This window comes from Papaver somniferum, chromosome 1, assembly GCF_003573695.1.
Source record: "Papaver somniferum cultivar HN1 chromosome 1, ASM357369v1, whole genome shotgun sequence".
NCBI lineage: Eukaryota > Viridiplantae > Streptophyta > Magnoliopsida > Ranunculales > Papaveraceae > Papaver > Papaver somniferum.
In genome coordinates this window covers 42,187,483-42,210,189 of record NC_039358.1, presented here as the reverse complement: position 1 = coordinate 42,210,189, position 22,707 = coordinate 42,187,483, and the positions used below count along the sequence as shown (strand labels likewise).

The 22,707-nt window shown below is 37.7% G+C and overlaps 1 long non-coding RNA gene across 2 annotated transcripts; it reads left to right on the top strand.

The window, feature by feature from the left end:
- Positions 1-19,115: 19,115 nt before the first annotated feature.
- Positions 19,116-22,078, top strand: LOC113328198. Of its 2 annotated transcripts, none has more exons than XR_003349298.1 (4): positions 19,116-19,201; positions 20,267-20,376; positions 21,331-21,464; positions 21,614-22,078. It is a non-coding gene; the product is annotated as an uncharacterized LOC113328198 (long non-coding RNA). The 2 variants fall into 2 exon arrangements; XR_003349299.1 differs by having other exon boundaries at positions 19,122-19,201; positions 20,256-20,376.
- The last annotated feature ends 629 nt before the right edge of the window (positions 22,079-22,707 follow it).

Below are 22,707 nucleotides of genomic sequence, written 5' to 3'. Positions count from 1 at the left end.
CGATCATGAACTTGTTGGAGTGATCTTTGATTTGGATTTCCATACTCTCGCACAAATTGGCTATATATATACCCTCGACCAAAAGACTTCGGGTATTACCCTTCCTGCTATGACATCTTCACGTCGTGTTTCATGGTACCATGTTTTCACAATGACCAAATCTTCAGCTGCGTCAAACGTTGCCATGCTTGTAAGTTATGATATAAAATGAATTCACAAGAGTAGACGATGGAAAATGTATTTGTAGAATACACGATGTTATATATGTGTTGTTTGGTGCACAAATAAGAAGAGTTTACTCTCCTTATATAGATGAGAGTCCCAACGTCTCTATTTTTTGAAAATATGGCCGTTGATGCGTACTTTTACAAGACTATACTGAAATTACGTACAATTATTCCATCAAATCGGTAGGCAATGATTGAACCGAAGCAACCGATTATGTACAATCGGTAGGAAATGGTTGAACCAAAGAAACCGATTATGCGTAATCGGTAGACATTGATAGTCATATACTACCGATTATAGGTTGTTTTGTCAACAGAGTTATCAGTCTCATTAGAGTGGTATAATCGGTAGACATTGATAGTTATATACTACCGATTGTGTGTGGTTTTCGAGGCACGGTGAGATTCTTTTGAAAGATATATAGCCGTTGGAGTATAATCGGTAGATATATAAAGAATTTATAACTTCCGATTTTCATAAATATTTTGAAATTCATAACAATATCACCTACATATCATCATAATTTTACATTGAACTTCCACAATTCTATTACAAGGTATTGTGATTAGCATCGTGGACGTGTTGGACGAGTCCTAAACGGATTAAATCTTTCCATCGCCCTAAGGATTCTAAAATGAGCTTCATAACGGAAGCTTGATCTTTTCCATATCCGCCATTCCCCAAGAGATCGTGCTATAACCTCATCATTGGTTTCACCCCTCAATCGATATTGATTCACAAGATAAGTTAAATGGACGAATTCGTCGACATGTTTGTGTATTGAAACAACTCGGCAGAAAAGATCAGCGGAGTGGCGGTTGTTTGGGTTACCGGTGTCGGCGGTGAATTTTTCGTGAATTCTCCTCAAATAACTCATACTCATTACGCCTCCTTGCGTACACTCTTCTCCTCGTCTTGGATAGAATTGAACATAGCGCCTACATAAAGATAAATCTTCTTCAATCGTGAACTCCGTAGGATTAATGAATGGTTGTGCCATTATGTTGAAGATGATGTTGGAGAGAGTTTAAAGGTATTTGTGTTCCATAGACGGTAAAATGATACAATCCTTATATAGAGTTTAGAGTTTAAACGGCTCTTTTGCAGGGGAAACTGTATAATCAGTAGTCAAATAAGGTACTTTACCTTCCGATTATACAGTTGCCCCAAATTTTCTTTTTGCAGAAATCTCAAAATTTTCGAACTTGGGAACTAGAATAATCGGTAGGTAATAAGACTTCCGATTACACAGTTGCCCCAAATCACCATTTTTGGGAATTTAGGAGCTACTATGATCGGTAGCCTACTGAGATTATTATTCTACCAATTTTTATACAACCAAAATACACATTTGGCAGAAAAACGAACTTAATCGGTAGTGTGACCACGTTAAGAACCTACCGATTTTTATATATCAATCGGGCATAAAATACCTTCCGATTATGTAAGGGCATTAACGTATTCTCCGCGTTTTTGGACGTCCCTTAACGTTGTGTATGGGTTGGGAATAAAAAATTCGCCCCTAATTTTTTTATGGTTGCCCCTAAAAATGCTAGGTAAATTACCCGTCTTATTATGCTGTACCTCCTCCTGTACCACATTCAATGGGTGACACTCACAAATTAAATTGCAAGTGAAAGGACGTACGATGCTAACAATTGATTAATGCTGATGATTTGTAACGATTAATTGGGGATATAAAAAGTAATTGGGGGATATTGATTACTTTCCCCAACCCATGGTGTGTGTTAAGGGTGTTTTTGGGGACAAAAATACTAAAATATCCTTCCCTCAAAATAAAAATCTAAAAACTTACAATCAAAAAACAAAATCATATCCCCTATTTCCATCTTCATTTCTTATTAATCTCCTCACTTTGGAAAAGATTTTTTTTTTTTTGCATTGCGAAGTGATGAAGACCATGCCGGTAGCGATGAATACCATGCCGGAAGTGATGAAGACCATGCCGGAAGTGATGAAGACATGTCGGTAGTGATGAAGACCATGCCGGTAGTGATGAAACCCATGCTGGGAATAATTTTTTTTACATCACCGGAAGTGATGAAGACCATGCCGGAATTGATGAAAACCATGCCGGAAAACAATGCCGGCATGCTTGGTAACTAACATTCAATGCCAGAACTAAATTCCGGCATGCTCGATATAAATCTATCAATGCCGGTAGTCAAGTGAAAAAAAAATCAATTTTCTGGATGTTTTTCATCTTGTTCCGACAAGAAATTTAAGCAACATACCATGCCGGAAGTAGTGCCGGCATGCTCGAAAATTAACTGACTATGCCGGAAGTGGATTGATTAAAACCAGAAAAAATAGGTTTTGATGATCAAAACCAGAAAACATATATGAAATTTTCCAACAAATGCCAGCATAGTTTTTTCGGTTAAATACAATGCAGGCACCAAGCTATTTCAGCTGCAACAACGGTGAATTCAAAGAAAAAAAATCAAATTTTCAACCTCTTAGCAGCAATTCTCTCTTCACAATCAACCTCCATTTTCACCAAAAAAAAGTTCCCTCTCGAATATTTTTTCCCTCCTTCTACTCTCACCTCACCCACCCAAACACAAATAACACACACACTAATCTTTTATCAAATAATCTTAAGATTTTTACTAATTATTATTAACCACTAAACCTGATTAGTGAGGGGTAAATTAGGATTTAAAAAATACTTAGATAAGGGGTGATCCTGATTTGATATTTGGATCCAGTTTTTGTCTTTTTCCTATGTCCCCCAATTAATTTTTTTATTCCCCAATTTCGCGTTCATGATTTGATGCTTTTTTGAGATGGGTTTTTACTTAATGAGATGGGTTTTTACTTAATTGTCTTGATTAATTTTTATTTTTGATCTTATTGGCTTACTGATAGCTCTGGATCTGTATTAGCTGTAAATCAGCTGTCAGCGTGGGGTATGTGCACAACTTTTTTTGGTATAACTATTGATGCTAGTCCATATTTCCTTTTTAATTGTAACATGTTATAGGGGCGGCAGTGTGATAATAATCCTAAAGGTGATGTTGATTGACTAGATTATCCTTTTCATCTTAAATAGACTAATTTGTCCCTTCTTTTTTAGTTGAAAATACTGATTTTTCCTCCATCATATTTAAACCTAATTAGAAGAAAATTCAAAATCAGTTTTTTTCTTCTTTCTTTTATCTTTTCTTCTCCTCCATTACAACCGTAACCACCTCCATTTCAATCGAAAATTTCATCGTTGTTTTCGGTTAATCACTGATTCACAACATTACTAATTGTTGATTGAAGTGTATATTAGAGATGACGAAGAAGAAGAAAGTTGATGAAGATTCAACGGCTTCAAATCAACAAAATCCCTCAACCGGTGAAGAACATCAATTCCAAACACCTCAAGTTGAGAAATCAGGATTAGTGACTTATATGAGGTATTTAATCAAAAATCCAGTTAGTATTTTGTTTATTGTGTTCAATTTAAGTGTACGCTCCATCAAAAATTAGGGTTTTAGGTTAAAAATAGACATTTAAATTCTAGAATTGTTGTTCATACGGTTGCTATTGTTTCAATTACCAACCGTAACTAAACATTTTGATGCATCTACTGTTTGTAACAATTGAATTCATCAAAGATACCAACCGTATATTCTTGGGTCTGAGAAATTTTCTCAGTTACAATTGGTATTTAAAACCCTATTACGAACTGTATTTTGTCCAGCATGTCTATTTCTTTTTTCCCATCAGTGCGTATATGATTTTTTTTACAAACCATAGGTCACCTACGGTATGTAATTTCATGTTTATTAGCAACCGTAGGTGACGCTGTGTCACATAGAAAATTTGATTGAATTGTTCATAAGAGTTGCTCCATTATGAACCGTAGGTTAGTTACGGCATGTAAGGATTGTTGCTTCTTCAACCGTAAATTATCCTGAGTCTCAAAACTAATTTTTAATTTTTTATAAGGTTGGAGACGAAACCAAACTTACCAACCGTATGTTTCTACGGTTCCTATTGTTTTCCCAAGTTACGAACCATAACTTTTCTAAGTTTTGTATTGAACATCACATTACAAACCGTAAGTTGTTTTGGTTATAATTTTTTGGGTATGTGAGTTTCCATCTTGTTTGTTCAACCTTTAAGAAATCATAAAAATGTATTGCTTGTGTAGGATTACTGATAGGGTGAAGAATAAGAGAGGGAATAACTTAAATCCGATTGATCATACACCCACCCCTCGCGGTGACAAGCATTTAGGGGTAGATCATAGAGGTGTCCCCAATAATGTGAAGAATAATAATCAATTTGAGATTAAGTTTAGAGAACCATCTGTAGGTAATTCTAGGGTTGAATTACAAGGAGCTGAACCGAATGATCAAGAAATTGAAGAAGCTGAGGATGAAGAAGAAGAGGAAGAAAATCCTGATGAATCCAATGACGAAGAAGAGGAGGAAGAAGAAGGAAATGATAAAGAGGAGGGAGAGGAAGAAAGTGATGAAGATAAGAAAGAGGAAGCAAATGATGAAGAGGGAGTACAAAACAAGGAAAAATAAATTGTTGTAGCTACTACTACAACACTAGCTAAAACAGTTAAAGAAAACAAGACGAGAAAGGAACCCGCACCAAAAGGGTTTCATATTCCTAATGGAAAAGACCTGTTGTTTCCATGGAAGAAGAACAAAATTCCTTGGGGCGAGGCACCATATAAGTCCTCAATCTTATTTGGTTATACCAATTCCTAGGCCGCAAAAGTCTGTGAGACTATGTTTCTCTTAACACATTGTTATAATTTATTTTGATTTTTTTGTTTGTATTTATGTATATTTCATTAATCTTAGTTTAACAAAATATTTTTGTATTTTTTTAAGGATCATGCAAGGGAAAACAAATTGGTCAAGCGTCAAAGAGCTAGTTATTTGCCATTAGGTGAAGAATGTCTTCATGTTCGTACTCTAGTGGCAAGTTCAGGATTAGGGCCTGGAGTTATAAATACCAATCGGGAGTATGATAGTGTTGTGGTATCTGTCTCCAGGGAACGATATTGGACCGAAACTGATACGTTTCATCTACCATTTGGAGAGATGACAATAATATTTTTCCTATTTGTCTTTGCTTCGTGCACGGTACCCTTTTTTGCGTGACTTTTATGTTTTCCACTACACTCGCAAACCATTTGAAAGGAAATATCACTAGTGGTACCATTACAAACTATGATACACTTAATAAACTTGCCTCGTTCTCTAGCACACTTTTTTGCATCTTCTTTCTCATCCCATGTCTCCTCGTGCATATTCTTTCTCATCCCATGTCTCCTCGGTTAAATAGTGAAAGCTAGAATCTTCAGTGAGAATTTTATTTGCTAAAGGTTTTTCATCCATTAGGGGAGGTACATCCACGACCTGGAAAAAAATATACCAACATTAGTCTAAACGAGGCAACAAAACAAAAACATATACAAAGGTACGATTGGTAATGAAAGAGTACAAACAAAACGAAAGATAGTTACGGTTTGTAACTTAAGTCCTATACAAACCGTAGAAAACCCACAGTTGGTAATTGTCATCTTATAACAAACCGTAAGTTCATCAAAAGAAAAGTAAAACACACAGTGTAACTTACAATTGGAAACGAAAAGTCAATAACATATTGTAGAAAAATTACGGTTGGTACCGATTTACATCTTATGAACTGTAGATAGTGCAGTAAATACTCCCATGCAACTTCTTTCTCATCCCATGTCTCCTCGTTTTGTTTCCTCATTCTCTAGCCCACTTCTTTGCATCTTATTTCTCATCCCATGTCTCCTCGGTTAAATAGTGAAAGCTAGAATCTTCGGTGAGAATTTTATTTGCTAAAGGTTGTTCATCCATTAGGGCAGGTACATCCACGACCTGGACAAAAATATACCAATATTAGTCTAAACGAGGCAACAAAACGAAAACATATACAAAGGTACGATTGGTAACAAAAGATTACAAACAAACCGAAAGATAGTTGTTTTGTAACTTAAATCCTATATAAACCGTAGAAATCCCACGGTTGGTAATTGTCATCTTATAACAAACCATAAGTTCATCAAAAGAAAACTAAAACACACAATATAACTTACGGTTGGAGATGAAAAGTCAATAACATACCGTAGCAAAATTACGGTTTGTACTGATTTACATCTTATGAACCGTAGATAGTGCAGTAAATACTCCCATGCACATGATGAGTTACGGTTGGTAACTACTGCATGACATTATCAACCATAAGATGTCTACGGTTCGTAATGAAACAAATTTTACCAACCGTAACTGGTATTATTTTTGGGGTTTCCCCAAAATTGAACCAGTTACGGTTGGTAATTGATACATTACGTACAGTAACAGAGAGTTACGGTTGGTACTGAGCTCAATTCCAACCGTATGTTCTTATGAAATTTTAAAAAATTTGAATTTTTTTACGTACTTTAGAGAATTTTGAGCAATAAAAAGCTATTGGGAACTAGTTTAGAAGCATACCTGGTCATTTTCAAAGTTGGGTTCTTCGCTTTGTTGGTTAATTTCTCCAATTGGTTGAGATTAACCTTCACTTTGAGTTAAAACATCTACACCATCTAACAAGTACTCCATACCAGGATCTCCATCAAGAGGTATGTAGTACTTATTTTCTGTATCATATAGAGATTCACCCATCTCAAGTTGCAATGGAATCACTCATTTTGGTTGAGTGAATCAAAATCTAGGGTTTTACAAATACCACAAAATTTTTTTTCTTCTCCTCTAAACTTTTTTTGTTGTTTAACTCTAAAAATCTGATATTGGTTTTGATTTTGAGTTAATATAAGTGAAATTAATCATTAACACTAAACTTAATTATCATCAAAAAACTAGGTTATCAATTATAAGGGTTAATTTGTCATTTCCAGTTCTTTTTTGATAAGGGACACCTTGAATGATCATGTAATGACCCTTTTTGTCCTATTATAATGCAGCCCCTCTAATAAACTATGTCGCCCCTATAACAGGTTACTGATAGGCACATTTTTGTGTCTTATATAATCTCAATTGTATATATTATTAGTGCTCGATTTTATATTTATTATGTCTTTTTATGTCCCTGTAGGTATTTTTGGAGAAATAAGCTTTTGCGGCGAAATTGGCTAAAAAAGTGGTTTTTGCGCTCGTGGGAGAAAATTACTATACGGACTCTCACTTTGGATAAGGGGCATCCATTTTCAGGCAGCTGCTAAAGGGAAACCATTGCTGGATAGGGGGAGGTTATCATCTCCGTTTGAAAAATCAAATTTGGCGGGAAACTTTTCTACCACCTGTGTAATTGTCTGAATGTGATTTGAGCGATATTTACTCGGAATTTCTGGATCGGTTGGATTTGATTGGGATTGTTATGAGTTAATAGGGTCAGTAAGGATATCCAGTAGTGAAAAGAAGGCAAGTTTCACTGAATTTCCTAAAACAGAAGACGTGAGAGGGACACAGATATTCACGGGATTGTTTGGATATTTTAGGAAGAGATATACTCGGATATTTTCCGTAGTTTGATTGCTTCGGGGTACTGCTGTTGCAGCCGGTGGTGAGTCTGAGGAGGGGCAATAAGAGCTCGAGTCTGTGTGACAAAGTTTGGCAGTTGATTTTCGCGACAACAAAACAGGGGACGTGAAGATATTATTCGGTGTCGGGTTTGAAAGAAGGAAAGATACGTGAGAGGAAAGAAAGAAATATTCTATACAGATTTCATTCTATCTTTAGAGTTTGTAAAGAGCTGGAAACCGCATAACAGAAGAACTAGAAAAGGAAAATTGCCGAGACTTTTGCCGAAAGAAACCAGAGTTTTCACCGAGATTTGATTGGCCTGTTGAGTATATATAGGGTGGTTAGAGTCCAAGGCCATGAGAGGAGAGTTTGGGGGTGAAGCAGAGGAGACGTCGGAGCTCCAGGAGAAGTTGCAGAGTATGTTCTCTGCTGGTGAAGAAGAAGACGAGCTGAAGAACATAGGACCCAGTTGGACAGTCGCAGAAACCGTGATCTATACTTTCAAACTCAATAGCTTTGTAACAATTTTTCCAGCAATTATTCTGAGTTCGCAATAGTTCTGTTAGGGTTCTCTGTAACAGTGGGTTCTGTAACAATTATAACTGTTACAAACACACTGCTTTATACCTCTTCTTCAATAAAACACCTTTTTGAGCTATGGATTATTATTTTGAGCGTGTTTTCACCATGAAGAGCTAAAACCCAACACTGGGGTGATGGAGGAAGCCATTCTCAACGCTGTGGTAAATCTATTTAATTCCTTTATGAATTTTGCACTATTTTAAATTGATTCATGATTTTTCTTAATTGATTGTGATTTTGTTTGATGGCGTATGCTTGGTCTTAGTATTTTTGATACGTCATGCTTGTGATTTACAGTCAATCTTTTATAAAATCTACCTTGGCAAAGAATAAAGAGTCAATATTTATTATGTTATGAGCTATAATTGTCTGGAATTGATAGTTGAACCACATGAATATGAGAATCGGTGGAATCTTGAGTCTCAGTACCTCTCGATATCATGACAGTATTTTGTATATATTTTCTAGTATTAAGTCTAAAATCAATCTCTACAAGTCTTTGAACGAACTTTATTTACCACTTGAAAAACTACATCAATTTTTGGCGTCGCCGACGCGGACTTGTATTTAGATTTGTTTTAGGTTTCTTTTTATTTTTATTATTTTTTTGTTCTTTTTTACGCGTTTTGGTATTGTTCGATTCTTTTCAGATTTGGAGCGAATCTACAAGGGAAGAAAAAGTGTTATAAAAGGAAAGCATCGCCAAAGACGGAAAGCAAAGTGGAATCCGAAAGGAGTGAAAAAGAATATTTTGTATATAGTTATTTTGTTTTATTTTTAGAAACTGTAAATAGGGTGTTGTTTTTGTAATTTTTCTTTTCCTTTTTGGACATTTTTATTTTTTGGACATTATTGGACATTATTTTTTTAAACCCTAAGGAAGGGTCAAAATTAAATATCAACTGTTTGCAGGGAAGGATGACAGTTACGATACTGTCTCGGCCCCTCGGGTTCGTACACTGACATCGGAGTCGGTGGCCTGAGTCGACTTCAACGGTTCATCGCCCGTCTGGTACGGGAGGTAAGATTCTATCCACCCACGAATCCCCTGTCAGTAGGTTTTATTTTGTGTGACAACTCACACCCCTGCAATAGAATGTCGAACTGGTATTACAACAGCCAATACAACGAATATCAGACTGAGTTTCAAAATGGACGTTACTACTTTGACCATAGTGTGAATAATGGGTTGGGAACATCAGCCTTTTGAAGGTTATGGTCCATACCATGGTGAGCCCAATTACTATCCACACGCCAACCGGTCATACGAGCAAAATTTCTCTCTACTAGAGTCAACACGTAAGTTAGCAGAAATGAATAACTTAGTTATGGACGAAAGCAATGCAACGAGTGAACTTTCTTTCCTAGATTCAATAAGGAAGTCATGTAAGTCGACTCAAAATATTTTGTTAGAGGCCCAGAACATAACTGCTCTTAATTTCCAATAAAGTGTTTCCAATAGTACCTTTGAAAATGAAGATAGTTATTCACATAATCAAGATGACGAGGATAAAATTGGTAACATTACTTGTTTAGATGAGGTTCAACCATTTTCATGTTATTATGATGATTATGATGTAGATAGTGTTGATGAAGAATTTGAAATATGTAGGCATAGTGATCAGGAATTTGTTACTCCAAATGAACTTATGATGATAGTGTTATTTCTGGTTCAGATCCCGATAATTTTAATGATTATTCACCTATTCAAAAGGACGAGGATTTGATTAGAGATACCACTTCTTTAGATGATGTAGTATTTCCTTTTGATTACGAAGTCGATAATGGTTTAGAGGAACGAGTTTATTCTGAGAATACCGCTTTAGAGTCTAGCGATTTAGAAACAATGGTCTTAGACGAAGAAAATGAACTCGTACAGCTATTAAATATGAGTGAGGATGCGTCACTTGAGTATAACCTAGAAGAAGCAATTGACTATTTTCAGGATTCCAACGATCTAGAAATTAAGGAAATTGTAGCTAGTCTATCTAGAGATACCCAAAACTCTAAGTTTGGGGGTGATTATCATTATCCGTGTGCCTTAACTCTTAGAAAGGTCCCTCACTTCGGACTTGACATATGTGCCTCAACCATTTTGCAAGATTATCTTCATACACGTTTTCCTGAACCTAGTAATGTCCATAAGGAAGTTCAGTTGTTAGAAACCCATCCTCTGGTTGATGAGGTTAGACCAGGCTATGATACCAAGATCGACTTTGGTTTCCCACCAAATATTTTTCAACCAATTGTGGGAACGTATAAATTTCAGATGTGTCAATTATTTAGTTTTGAGACTAAACCTAATTACTTTAAGAGATTAGGGTCGATACATTTGCTTAAGATTGACCACCAGTTTCATTGTGGTCAGCTGTGTGAGTCAAAACTGATTGACTTTAAGGATCCACAATTATTCAGGTTATTATTATGTGCTTCTAAGTTTTTACTTTAGTTTTTCCAGACTTTAATACCTGAACCGGACCTTAGCTTTGAGGAATTCCAGCGCATGAAAATATTTTATCTAGACCCTTTCATAGATCCTGAACCTGAACCACAACTAGATGTATTTGTCTTAAACAGGAAACTAGACAAGGGTGCGCTTTATTTGTTAATTTTCTTGGCATGTTGCAGATTCCTTTTACTTGTGATAGCTCTATTTGGTCTTGATGACCCACGGATATTTAGGCTATTACTTTATGATACGAGGTGATTAATCCTTTCTTATGTCTGGCTGAAGATGTTAAACTTAGCACTTCTTGGGAGGTAACCCAATTTCATGCGACACAGTAATATCTTTCCTTATCTCTTTTGCTTCAAATGGTAACAGTTTCTCCTTGTTCATGCTTTTAATTTTATCTTTAGAACATTGAGGACAATGTTAGATTTAAGTTTGGGGGTATGGGAGAAACTTTTTAGTTGCAATATGAATAAATAAACTCCAGAGCTTAGAAATTTATGCCTATTTAGGATTGCACTAATTAATCTAAGTGGATGGAAGCATGTTGGTTGTAGGAGTTGAGGAACCAATCTGATTAGATGGCAACATCTAAAGAGTCTATTCATAAAATCACAGAGCTCAGGTGTTAGAAATAACATGATAGTTTCACCATATCTCGAGTCCTTTTCACTTCTATTTTTATTTTGTTTTGTTTTTAAACTATGTTTCTCTAAGTGATTAGGTGGGGCCCACGATTCAAGTTGTTACCAATGCTAGGTGAATGAGAGTGATTGAGATACCAAAAAAAAAAAAAGTTGAAAAAATTTTTGAGACCAGACCATTTGACCAAAAGGAATAAATTCAATAAAGTCGACCACTGGTACCCTTGTATATGCTAGTTGTGTTGACCTAGAGTTAGGTTATCGACCACTGGTTCCCTTGTATATGCCAGTGTGTTGATATTAGTCAGACTTGTATCTCAATCCATTAGGATAGGTTCATTTTGGCGGAGGCCTTCATACAGATATGGGAAACGACGTTCACTTAGTAAACATCAAAACCATCTATGTTTTTCTATATCCATCTTCTTGATCTATCCATGTGATTAGTTTTGACTCTGGATATTGATGTCCATAGTGCGACTATCTGAGTAGAGCTCTGTCACTTTATATGAATTTTAGTATGATTGAGTGCAAACTCGTGTACAACAATTGGAATTTCGCATCAGGGTACTTCCTCTTGTAGTCAATAAGTATGCCAACCAAGGAGATTCTTTAGTGCCTTCCAAGGTTCTGCTTAGATAGTTAGGGTCTGGAGTGTAAAGGTTTTGTGGGTATATCTCTTGTAATCCCTCCGGAGACAACACTCCGCCACTAAGGACACTTAGGGGTTTAAAGGCTTATTGCATACGCTAAATGCAATCGACGATGCCTGCGTTAGTGAGTTAGGATTTTATTTTATTTAATTTACTCGAGGACTAGCAAATAATAAGTTTGGGAGTATTTGATAGGCACATTTTTGTGTCTTATATAATCTCAATTGTATATATTATTAGTGCTCGATTTTATATTTATTATGTCTTTTTATGTCCCTGTAGGTATTTTTGGAGAAATAAGCTTTTGCGGCGAAATTGGCTAAAAAAGTGGTTTTTGCGCTCGTGGGAGAAAATTACTATACGGACTCTCACTTTGGATAAGGGGCATCCATTTTCAGGCAGATGCTAAAGGGAAACCACTGCTGGATAGGGGGAGGTTATCATCTCCGTTTGAAAAATCAAATTTGGCGGGAAACTTTTCTACCACCTGTGTAATTGTCTGAATGTGATTTGAGCGATATTTACTCGGAATTTCTGGATCGGTTGGATTTGATTGGGCTTGTTATGAGTTAATAGGGTCAGTAAGGATATCCAGTAGTGAAAAGAAGGCAAGTTTCACTGAATTTCCTAAAACAGAAGACGTGAGAGGGACACAGATATTCACGGGATTGTTTGGATATTTTAGGAAGAGATATACTCGGATATTTTCCGTAGTTTGATTGCTTCGGGGTACTGCTGTTGCAGCCGGTGGTGAGTCTGAGGAGGGGCAATAAGAGCTCGAGTCTGTGTGACAAAGTTTGGCAGTTGATTTTCGCGACAACAAAATAGGGGACGTGAAGATATTATCCGGTGTCGGGTTTGAAAGAAGGAAAGATACGTGAGAGGAAAGAAAGAAATATTCTATACAGATTTCATTCTATCTTTAGAGTTTGTAAAGAGCTGGAAACCGCATAAGAGAAGAACTAGAAAAGGAAAATTGCCGAGACTTTTGCCAAAAGAAACCAAATGACAATTTCCTAGTCCTAATAGTATCCCCATATTTTGTTCTATACTCACTTTCATGTGAATTAAAAACTAGGTTTGGGGGTAGTCCTCTATTTCAGACAGTTTCAATGTCACCATATTTTCATAGCATAATTGTGAAGCTCTTGTTTGTAAATACTGTATTTTGGGTTGATCCCCAAATTTTTAGGCTGTTAATTTTTGGGGACCCATTTATGTACATTCCAGTAGGTATATTTATTTTATTTTATTTTTATTATGGTTTACTTTTTGCATTTTCCATATTAATATTTGCATTGGATGACTCAATTACATTGAGGACAATGTAATGATTAAGTGTGCGGGAGAGGTTAACTTTTTACTTTATTTTTTCAGGAAATTCCTTGCAAATCATGGCCAGCTGTGTATCGGGTCTGTTTCCTTTTCTTGCATGTTATGACCAGCTGTGTAGCGGGTCTAAACAAAAAAAAATGAAAAATATATAAAAAAAATAATAATGATAAAAAAAACGGGTCCTAGCTCAGCTGGTCATCCCTGTTCCCCAAAGATTTGATGCGCTCCAGGAGGTCACAGGTTCGAGTCCCGATGGCGCAATATTGCAAAATTTGACATGGAAGGTAGAGTTAGCTTGCCCCCCTTGCGACATAATCGACCCCCCTATCCGCTTCGGCTCCCTTGGCTGGTTCCTCATAAGCCTCGCTGGTAGGATAGCATGGAAACCTGTTAAAGTAATGTGGTAGTGCGTTGTTGGAGCTTAGCTTGTTAGGATTCCAACTAGTTTCATGTAATAATCATTATCCAATAATAATATAACAATAATTAAAAAATAATAATTTGATTGTTAGGGTTATGACCAGCTGTGTAGCGGGTCTTCTTGCATTATATGACCAGGCACCAGCTGTATAGCGGGTCTATTAAAAAAATAATAATAAATAAAAAAAAAGAATGATCAGCTGTGTAGCGGGTCTTTTTTTTTCGTGCATTTTATGACCAGCTGTTTAGCGAGTCTAAAAAAATATTAAAAATAAAAATAAAAAATGACCAGCTATGTAGCGGGTCTCTCTCTCTCTCTCTTATTATATGACTAGCTGTGTAGCGGGTCAATGTTTTGTTTTGCTCAAGGACTAGCAAAATGTAAATGTGGGGGAATTTGATAAGCACGAAAATGTGACGCATTTTCACCCATAAATACATTAGCTGAGACTCGTTTTATCACTAATAAACTTGTTTGTAGGTGTTTTTGGAAGAATAAGCTCTTGCGGAGAATTGGCTCGAAAAATTGTCATTTGCACCCGGAGGAACGTGTTATTCGGACTCTCATCGTTGGTTAAGGGGCACCTCAATCACTAAGGGGTAACCCAATTACTATTTGCACCCAAGCTGCTGGTTAAGGGGCACCTTCATATCCTACCTTTTGAAATCTGTTTTTGGCGGGAAAATCAAAGTTCACTCCAACAGTATTAGGGTTCGTGATTTGTACAAGTTTTAATGAGATTAAAGCCCTGAAATCGATTGGGGTTATTAATTTAAGCTAAACATGGATGATGTTGGTTTTTGATTCGCCTACAATTGATTGGTTTATCGGGAAAAATTGTTGCAGTCACCTGCCGGAATTAGGGTTGAAGAACTGGATATGTTCCACTGAGATTCAATTGCTGAAACCAAATGGGTTTGTTCGAATGTGCCTTACAGGGTTGGTATAGGTGTCCGAATCGTTTAAGTTTTGATGGAATGCAGGATTTGAAGAAAATATGAGTCTCGAGTTTATTCTTCTGCGGGAAAATTTGTTTGGACCTGTTAAGATATTGGGTGAGATTCAAGTACCGCAATTCATTGGGATAAGCCTGTTAGGATCTGTTGATGGTGGATTTTCATGTAAGGCTAAAATTGTAAAAAGCCAAATTTATGCGCTAACATCCTGCAAAGGATAAGGCCATTGATAAAGTGAAGGATACTTCTTCACTATAAACTTATATCATTACCGATTAATGCATGACCAGCCTTGTATTTTCTATATTTCTCTACTGTGCGGCATGACGACTGAGTGTTACTCTCAGAAGAGTACCACGAATCTCTAAGCACTAATATGGAGGCATGTACGAAATACCCGTACAGGCTACAACTCTCGGTGTGTTATACTATCCCGATTGAGCATCTAGACTGACCGTAAAAGTCTCAGAAACAATCATGATCATCCAACTTCACCAGCATGATTGGATGACTTAGATTGAATCCAAAACCCTCAAGCAAGTACTGGATTATTCACCGCCGACGCAATGTGGACCCCGCATGGTCGGCTTCCCTAAGGGGTGGCATAGCTTTCCGAACCGTCCAGTCAAAACAGTATGGACGTGAAACCCTAAATTAGGATTTGCGACACATTACATGTGTCGCAAAACAATCCCAACCACTCATCTTCACATGCATATATGGACGGTGTAGATGTGGATTCAGAGGTCCCGGAACATGTCAACACGAACACACGAACACCGCAGGCCCGCCTACACATATAACCGATCGGTCAAGACCAATTATGGTCGGTCGTTCCAGACCATACGACCAAAGTAGGCATGACACGCCGGTAAAACCCTAATTAGGGTTTGCATGGATCACGAGCGTCCATGTTCTCCTGATCGAATGGAGGGTCCAGGAGACGACTAAGCTGGTCCGGTGAGCATCAGCGTGATCACCGTGGACCCATATTTCTCCACAACCAATCTTCCAAGGCGTATCATGCCTGGTCGATCCAATACGCACGCCCAAAGTAGCGTGGTCGCACCTCCCAAATCGCAAACTGATCTCGACCACTCAATTTTACCGGACATATTGAGTGGCTTAGATCACTTTTCCATGAGATAATCAGGTATAGGCGTGCACATCAGCACGCCACCTACACGCTGGAGCAAACGACCAAGACCGACCAAACTTGGTCGTCTCGAAACGCGCGCCCGAAGTTGGCATCACGCGCCAAATTTCTGTCGCAAATTGATCTCAACTACTCAACTTCACCTGACAAATTGAGTGGCCTAGTTCACACTTTCACGAGACAATGAGGCATGGGGGCCTACCCCGTCATACCATCTACACGCATGTATGATCGTCCCAGCCAAAACCGTGTTCCAAGCTTGGATTCGACCAAGCCAAAGAGTGATGCTTGCGCACCTCTTTCCAAAACCCTAATTCCACTAACGGTCGCAGATGAGTGTCTCAAGATCATCTCGTCCGTCCAACTTTACCGTCTTGGTTATACAACCCCGGTCAGGAGTTAATTGGTCGGTAAGGCGTCATGGTGATCACCACCCATCACTCTACTACACAATGTGGTCGGTCAAGGGAGGACTTGCTTGTGCAACCTCCAAACCATCACATGAAGTAGGCTGGACATGAAGCTATTTTGAGACGCTCAACAGCGATGCTTCATACATGCTGAATATATTCGATGCAGTACCTGCATAGAATACACATGATACTTTACAAGTATCGACTTCCTGAATAAACCAGTTATTTAATCCAGCATTACATGCTACTTTCAGTGGGTCCCACGATTCACACACTCGGGACATCAATCATGTCACAAACTGGGGGATACATACTGGGGTATTGGTCTGGCGGTCTACAGCGTGCAGCGCACAACGCGCCATCACAAGAACGTGTCAGGAAGACATGTACGGTTAGTGATGATGGGAGGAGTGGTCTTACACCTGATCGTGTGACAGTTACCAGCATAACTCCACTACTCCATCATTCCACTTTCTCCACTTCCTACGAGAAACAGGGTTTGTGCTTTATGACTTGTATAAATAGGTTCTCCTCCCTATTTTTCAAGGACAAGACAACAAAAGCAAGTGTTGATACAATCGTATGCAAACACCGGAACTGATAGCTTTCATCATGTAAGCCAGTTTAGCTTTCTCATACAAGTCATAGAAAGCCAACACCTCCACAACCTCAACACCTTCTTCGCTTCCCTCCCTAAGATCAACCCCATCTCCTTCACTTTGTGACCGAAACAAGTCTGGAACGGCCATTTCTTAGTTTAGGCCGAATTTGCACAAATTGATTTCTCGAATCTACAAGCACTCCCGTGCAGTGCATTGTTTAAGGTTTAAACCCATTTCTCATACACACACCCCAAATTACCAAACCGGCAGAAATAATTTTCACCCATAAACAATTGGCGACCACGGAGGGAGGTTAATCTCTCGGTTGCATGGTCAATTTCTTCAATACCATTCGATCGGTTTCAAGATGGTTGGTCTTATGATCACCTCAGCAGCCTCAAATCCTGACGATGCTCCCAACAGAGATACTCATCCTCCCAATGGTGTATCTGGTAGCGTGATCAGGGGACTTCCAACGATAAGTGAACTGACACGGGTATAGGAGATTCACACGAAGAATATGGAGTTAATCAAGGAAGCAATACATAGCATACTTAATCTCCTCGTCAAGATCACGTCAGAGATGATAGTTCCAGAGACTTGTACACCGGGTATTGATACCTCTCAAATCAACAACTTTACTACGAACCAAAGACCGGTGGATCAGGAAGCGGCATCTCTAGTAGAAAGTTTGTGTGAACTTTTACACCTTTCAAAGGATCAGCGGGCGGAGACGTTTGCTGTAATTAACAAGATAGCTCTGGACGTACACCTGACTCCTTCACGTCCAGAAGTCCTGACCGCATCGGAAACATCTGTAATTAATGTTACATTTACAGAGGGCGACATGATAGCGGAGGAAGGTCACAACCGGGCCCTACATGTTACCGCACGTATCAAGGGTTCAGAGTTCAGGAGGGCCCTCATCGACACCGAAGCATCCTCGAATGTGATTACTCTCAAGACTCTCAGGACAGCCAAGGTTAGCATATGCAAGATTGTACGGCAGCCCACCACAATGACGTACTTCGAAGGAAACCAAACCAGCACATACGTGTATGTCAATTTGAATTTATCAGTAGGACCTGTTGAGTCAAAGGTGAAATTTGAAGTCATAGAAAAGGAGCCGGACTACCATATGATACTAGGGAGACCATGGCTTCATGAAAATAAGGTCATCCCTTCAACGTATCACCAATGCCTGAAGACCATGCTAAATAAGGAAGTCGTTCGTATTCCTGCATCATTGTCTCCGTACGCACCAATATGCGGAGTGGAACTGTTCGAGCCAAAGGAAACTCTGCAGGGAGGACCAGAAAAAGTCCTGTGTACCCCACTACCCACGTGGGCTTCAATTCAGGAAGAGGACCGGCTTGCATCACTGAGGGCTAAGCCCCACGACGCGCCTTTGCTGACGAGACGTCCATCTTTATCCGGTGAAACTTCCACTCATGTTCACGCCAAGAGAGAGCGAGCTTTCGAGGCAAGCCGTGATCAGAAGGGGAAAATGATATACCGACGCCGCTGTTAACAATTAACAGGAGAGACTGGCACCCAGTCTCTCCGCCCAGTTGAATGCTGCAAGAGCGACGAACCACAAGAGGAGGTATTAGACGCTCCGTGACAGTTACAAGATGGCACTAACTCCACAACTGACGAGTTCGAGACTGTTAACATTGGAAATGAAGAATCTCCCAGGCCTGTCTCTATTAGTTCGACTTTCACTACAAAAACATGAGTCTATTGCTACGTTATTTTGCCACACATTTAAAAATAATGTGGCAATAGGTAAGTTTTTGCCTCACTATGTTGTCGGTGTGGCATTAAAGAAGATCTATGGCTACACGCACTGAGTAGTCGAGGAAAAAAACTTAAAGAAGATCTATGGCTACTTTTTTGCCTCACCTAACTTTTAGCTGTGATAATAACTTAGATTTTTGCCACATCAGTGTAGCAATATTTATTAATAATATAATTGATAATATTTCGACTCCCTATTGCCACACTTTCGTCGCTATAGCTGCATATAAAAAATATAGTTGTTTTATTTGATGAGTTTTCGAAAAAGAAAAAGAGGTTTTTATTTTAAGTGATATGACGTGCCTAAGAAAAGATTCCGAAAAAAAAAAAAAAAAAAGAAAAAAAAAAAAAAAAAAAAGAGAAAAAAGAGTTCTTCGTCCTTCGCTGATCAGGTGAACTGACTTCTTCTTAATCAAAAGTTGAGGTATGGTTTCTTAATTTTATTTGATCATTTTCTAAACTTGTATTGTATATTAATTCTTATATACGGGTTTGATTTTAGTTAGGGCAAAAGCCTTGTTTGGTTATTAGTGTTTGATTTTAGTGTTTCTGAATAATCAATTCGTAAAAATCGTAAGAGCTTCTCTGCAGATAGTAATCACATCTTTGAGCCTTGTAAATTGTAATTTCATCTGTGTAGATTGTATCGTTACTTAGATTACCAGCACCCTGTTCTACTCCTGGATAGAGGGGCGGAACTACTTCCGGGCATACCCTGGCTTAAGCCACCCCCAGATATTTTTTTTTTTTGTTTACTTAGGTAGTACATCATATCCCAATCTAGCTGAAACGAAGGTATATCTATTACCAAGCCAGGGTAAGAATTTGGTTACTTATTATATCCCAATCTAGTGGAGTGATGCAGTTTGGTAAACATGAATCAGTTCATTTATCTTGGACTTATTTTGAATCGCCCAGGTAGCTAATGATTGAGCACTAACTAGCATTACATATTTTGGGTATAAAGTTAAACTGTACACATTGATACTTTTTTCTGCCACTTAGATGTAATCAATCAGCTTCCATATTCTCCATGGTGAAGTACTGCATTTACCCCTTAATATTCTGATGACCACTCCATAGTTCCCTTGAATAGTTATTGAATTTGCTCACATCCAAATCTCATTGTTATCCTGTCCATAGAGGTAGGCTGCGTTTAACCGAAGAATACCTCATGACCGAAAGGTTCATTCATGTTGTATTTTTTTGACTCTCCGTATATCTATGGAAATTGCCGAAAGATATCAAAATTGAAGTGAATTTGCAAGACCAAGAGCTTGCACACAGGATTAGTCAAAACAAAAAAAGTCCAAGTGCACCGAGGTTCTTTTCTTGTTCTATTAGCTATACTAGTGCATGTATTTAGAGACCTCATCTCCAAATATTTTGCTTGTTTGTTGATATATCGATATTTCAGTATATATACCATAGAGGAAAAGGTGAGATGGTTTACAAGAATATTGAACATGATGTTTTAGTGATCCAACAGGGACGACTAGCAGAGCAAAAGGGTAAAAGATGTCGATCCCTCCAAAGCTGCGTTTGTAAGCTGTTGCTTGGATCAGTTTGATATCTGATTCCATCTTAAAATTTTAAGAGGTATTGTTTACAGTACGCAGATTTTTTTTAAGCCCCCTAATCTGAATTCCTAGTTCCGTCACGGATTAGTCCCAAGTAGTTATGATAGTAGACGGACCTGTTGATTACCGGTGGATGTATGCAATCGAACGGATACATAACGTTAATCAGTGAGTAGAATATTATTCATGTGAAATTTTAATTGTCGACAATGATTTTTGGCACTGGACGGTTAATTTTACAAGTAGGTTTCGAGCTGGAGAGCTCTTTAGCTTTCATCACTAACCCATCTGCAAATTCTTTGTCTTTCTCTATCCCAATCAATTTAGGGTATGTTGCCTTGTGAGTAGCCAAATCTTTCCCTGCTCTTCTCGTTTTTATATTAACGGAGACTATCACGGCTGACTGTTGGATAACGTATGCATTTGGAGTATCAGTATTCGTTTTTTTTTTTTTGGGACTACCCATTCATAATATCATTAAACCAGTTGATGGCTGGTGAGTGGTGACTTCAGCATCAAATCTTTCTCAGCATTCTTGATTTTACTAGGAACTATGCTTTTTTGTATTTCCTTAAGGAAAAATGCTTTCGACATCCAATGAACTTGAGTTTTAAAATAGCTTTCATATTGGTAGGTGCGATCACGCTTCCAAGGGTTTAGTAGTCTTTTGCACATTATGTTAGACTTGGATACGTTCAGATTTGTAACAAGTATCTCCCCTGATCAATGCCACCTTCATGAATAGGAATGTGAACATTCAAGAAGAGGACTTACTTTTTTTTCATTTTATTTGTGTAGTATGTTGGTTTTCATCTTCCTTCGATGAACATTCTCACAATAATAGAAAGTTTCAGTACTGCATTTGATATTTTAATATGACAAAACTATCAAATTTTTTAACTAACTTGACATATATATAACATAACCATTTCATTTTTTTTATATTGAATTAATGGTGGGATTTTTTTGGCAGGAGCTGGTTGTATTGTCATTGTTAAGCTTGGATGGATAAAAATTGGATGCAGAAGGGTAAATGCCACCCTGACTATAAACGTGGCTGCGATGAATTCATAAATTTTGCTTGGTCTCATCGTACTCCTGATTTAGGTGAGAGTATTTTTTGCCCCTGTTTGAGATGCAATAATGTGAACTGCTTGGGTAGAGATGTGGTGCGAGAGCATATTCGAGAGAATGGAATAACACATAGTTACACTCGTTGGACAACATGGAGAACCTGAATTGTACTTAAAATGCAGGCAATGGATCACTACAGTTTGGGGACACCGGAAGTTGAGCTCATCCAAGAAGATTCATCCCACACACATAATGTAACCAGTGCAGATGAAATTGGCCAAGACTTTGGCAGTTGGACCGGAAATGAAATTGGAGGGGAAGAGGTGATTAGAAGTACAACTGACGGTGATAAAGGCGATCTAAATAATGACAGCAAATAATGACAGCGATAGTGATCACAGTGATTATTTTAGTGATTGTGAACGAGATGATCTCGGCTAACATATATAAAGTCAAAGTTACTACTGAATGCTACGGTTTACTTGATGTTTTCCTGTTTTATTTTAGCTTGAATTACTTTCAATTCTCACTTAAATTTTATTTGCTTTCATTTTTCCGATGAAGATCATTTGAAAATTGATTAGACAAAATTTGTGATTAATGGTTCGGAACATACTCAATTTCATGAATGTACTTTTAATTTTGTGATGGAAGTTAACTAATTAAATGAATTAGTAGCCCAAAATTGTGGAGTATAAACTTTCAATTTTCAAAACTTAAATGAATTAGTAGTCCAAAATTCTCTGAGAGATCATTCGAAAATTATTCTGACAAGTTTTGTTAACTATGGTTATGGACATACTCATATGAAGTGGATGTATTTTTCATGGAGTTACTTTCAATTTTCCAAATTTAAATGAATTAGTAGTCCACAATTCTCCGAAAGATTATTCGAAAATAGTTCGGACGAGGTTTATACACTATGGTTATGGAGTCAATATCATTTGGATGTATTTTTATTTTTGTGATGAAAGTCAACTAGCTAGCTTTCAATTCTTCGATTAACTTTCAGTTCCGCACGAAGACGATATAGCTTTCATTATTTTGATTCACAAGTGGAGTTACTTTCAATTTCCCAAAATCAAATGAATTAGTAGCCCAAAATTCTCCGAGAGATCATTCGAGAATTGTTCAGACGAGGTTTGTTCACTATGGTTCAGGACACACTCAATATCAATTGGATGTATTTTTAGTTTTCCGATAAAGATTAACTAGCTAGCTTTCAATTCTTCGATTAACTTTCAGTTTCGGATGAAGAAGATTTAGCTTTCATTAT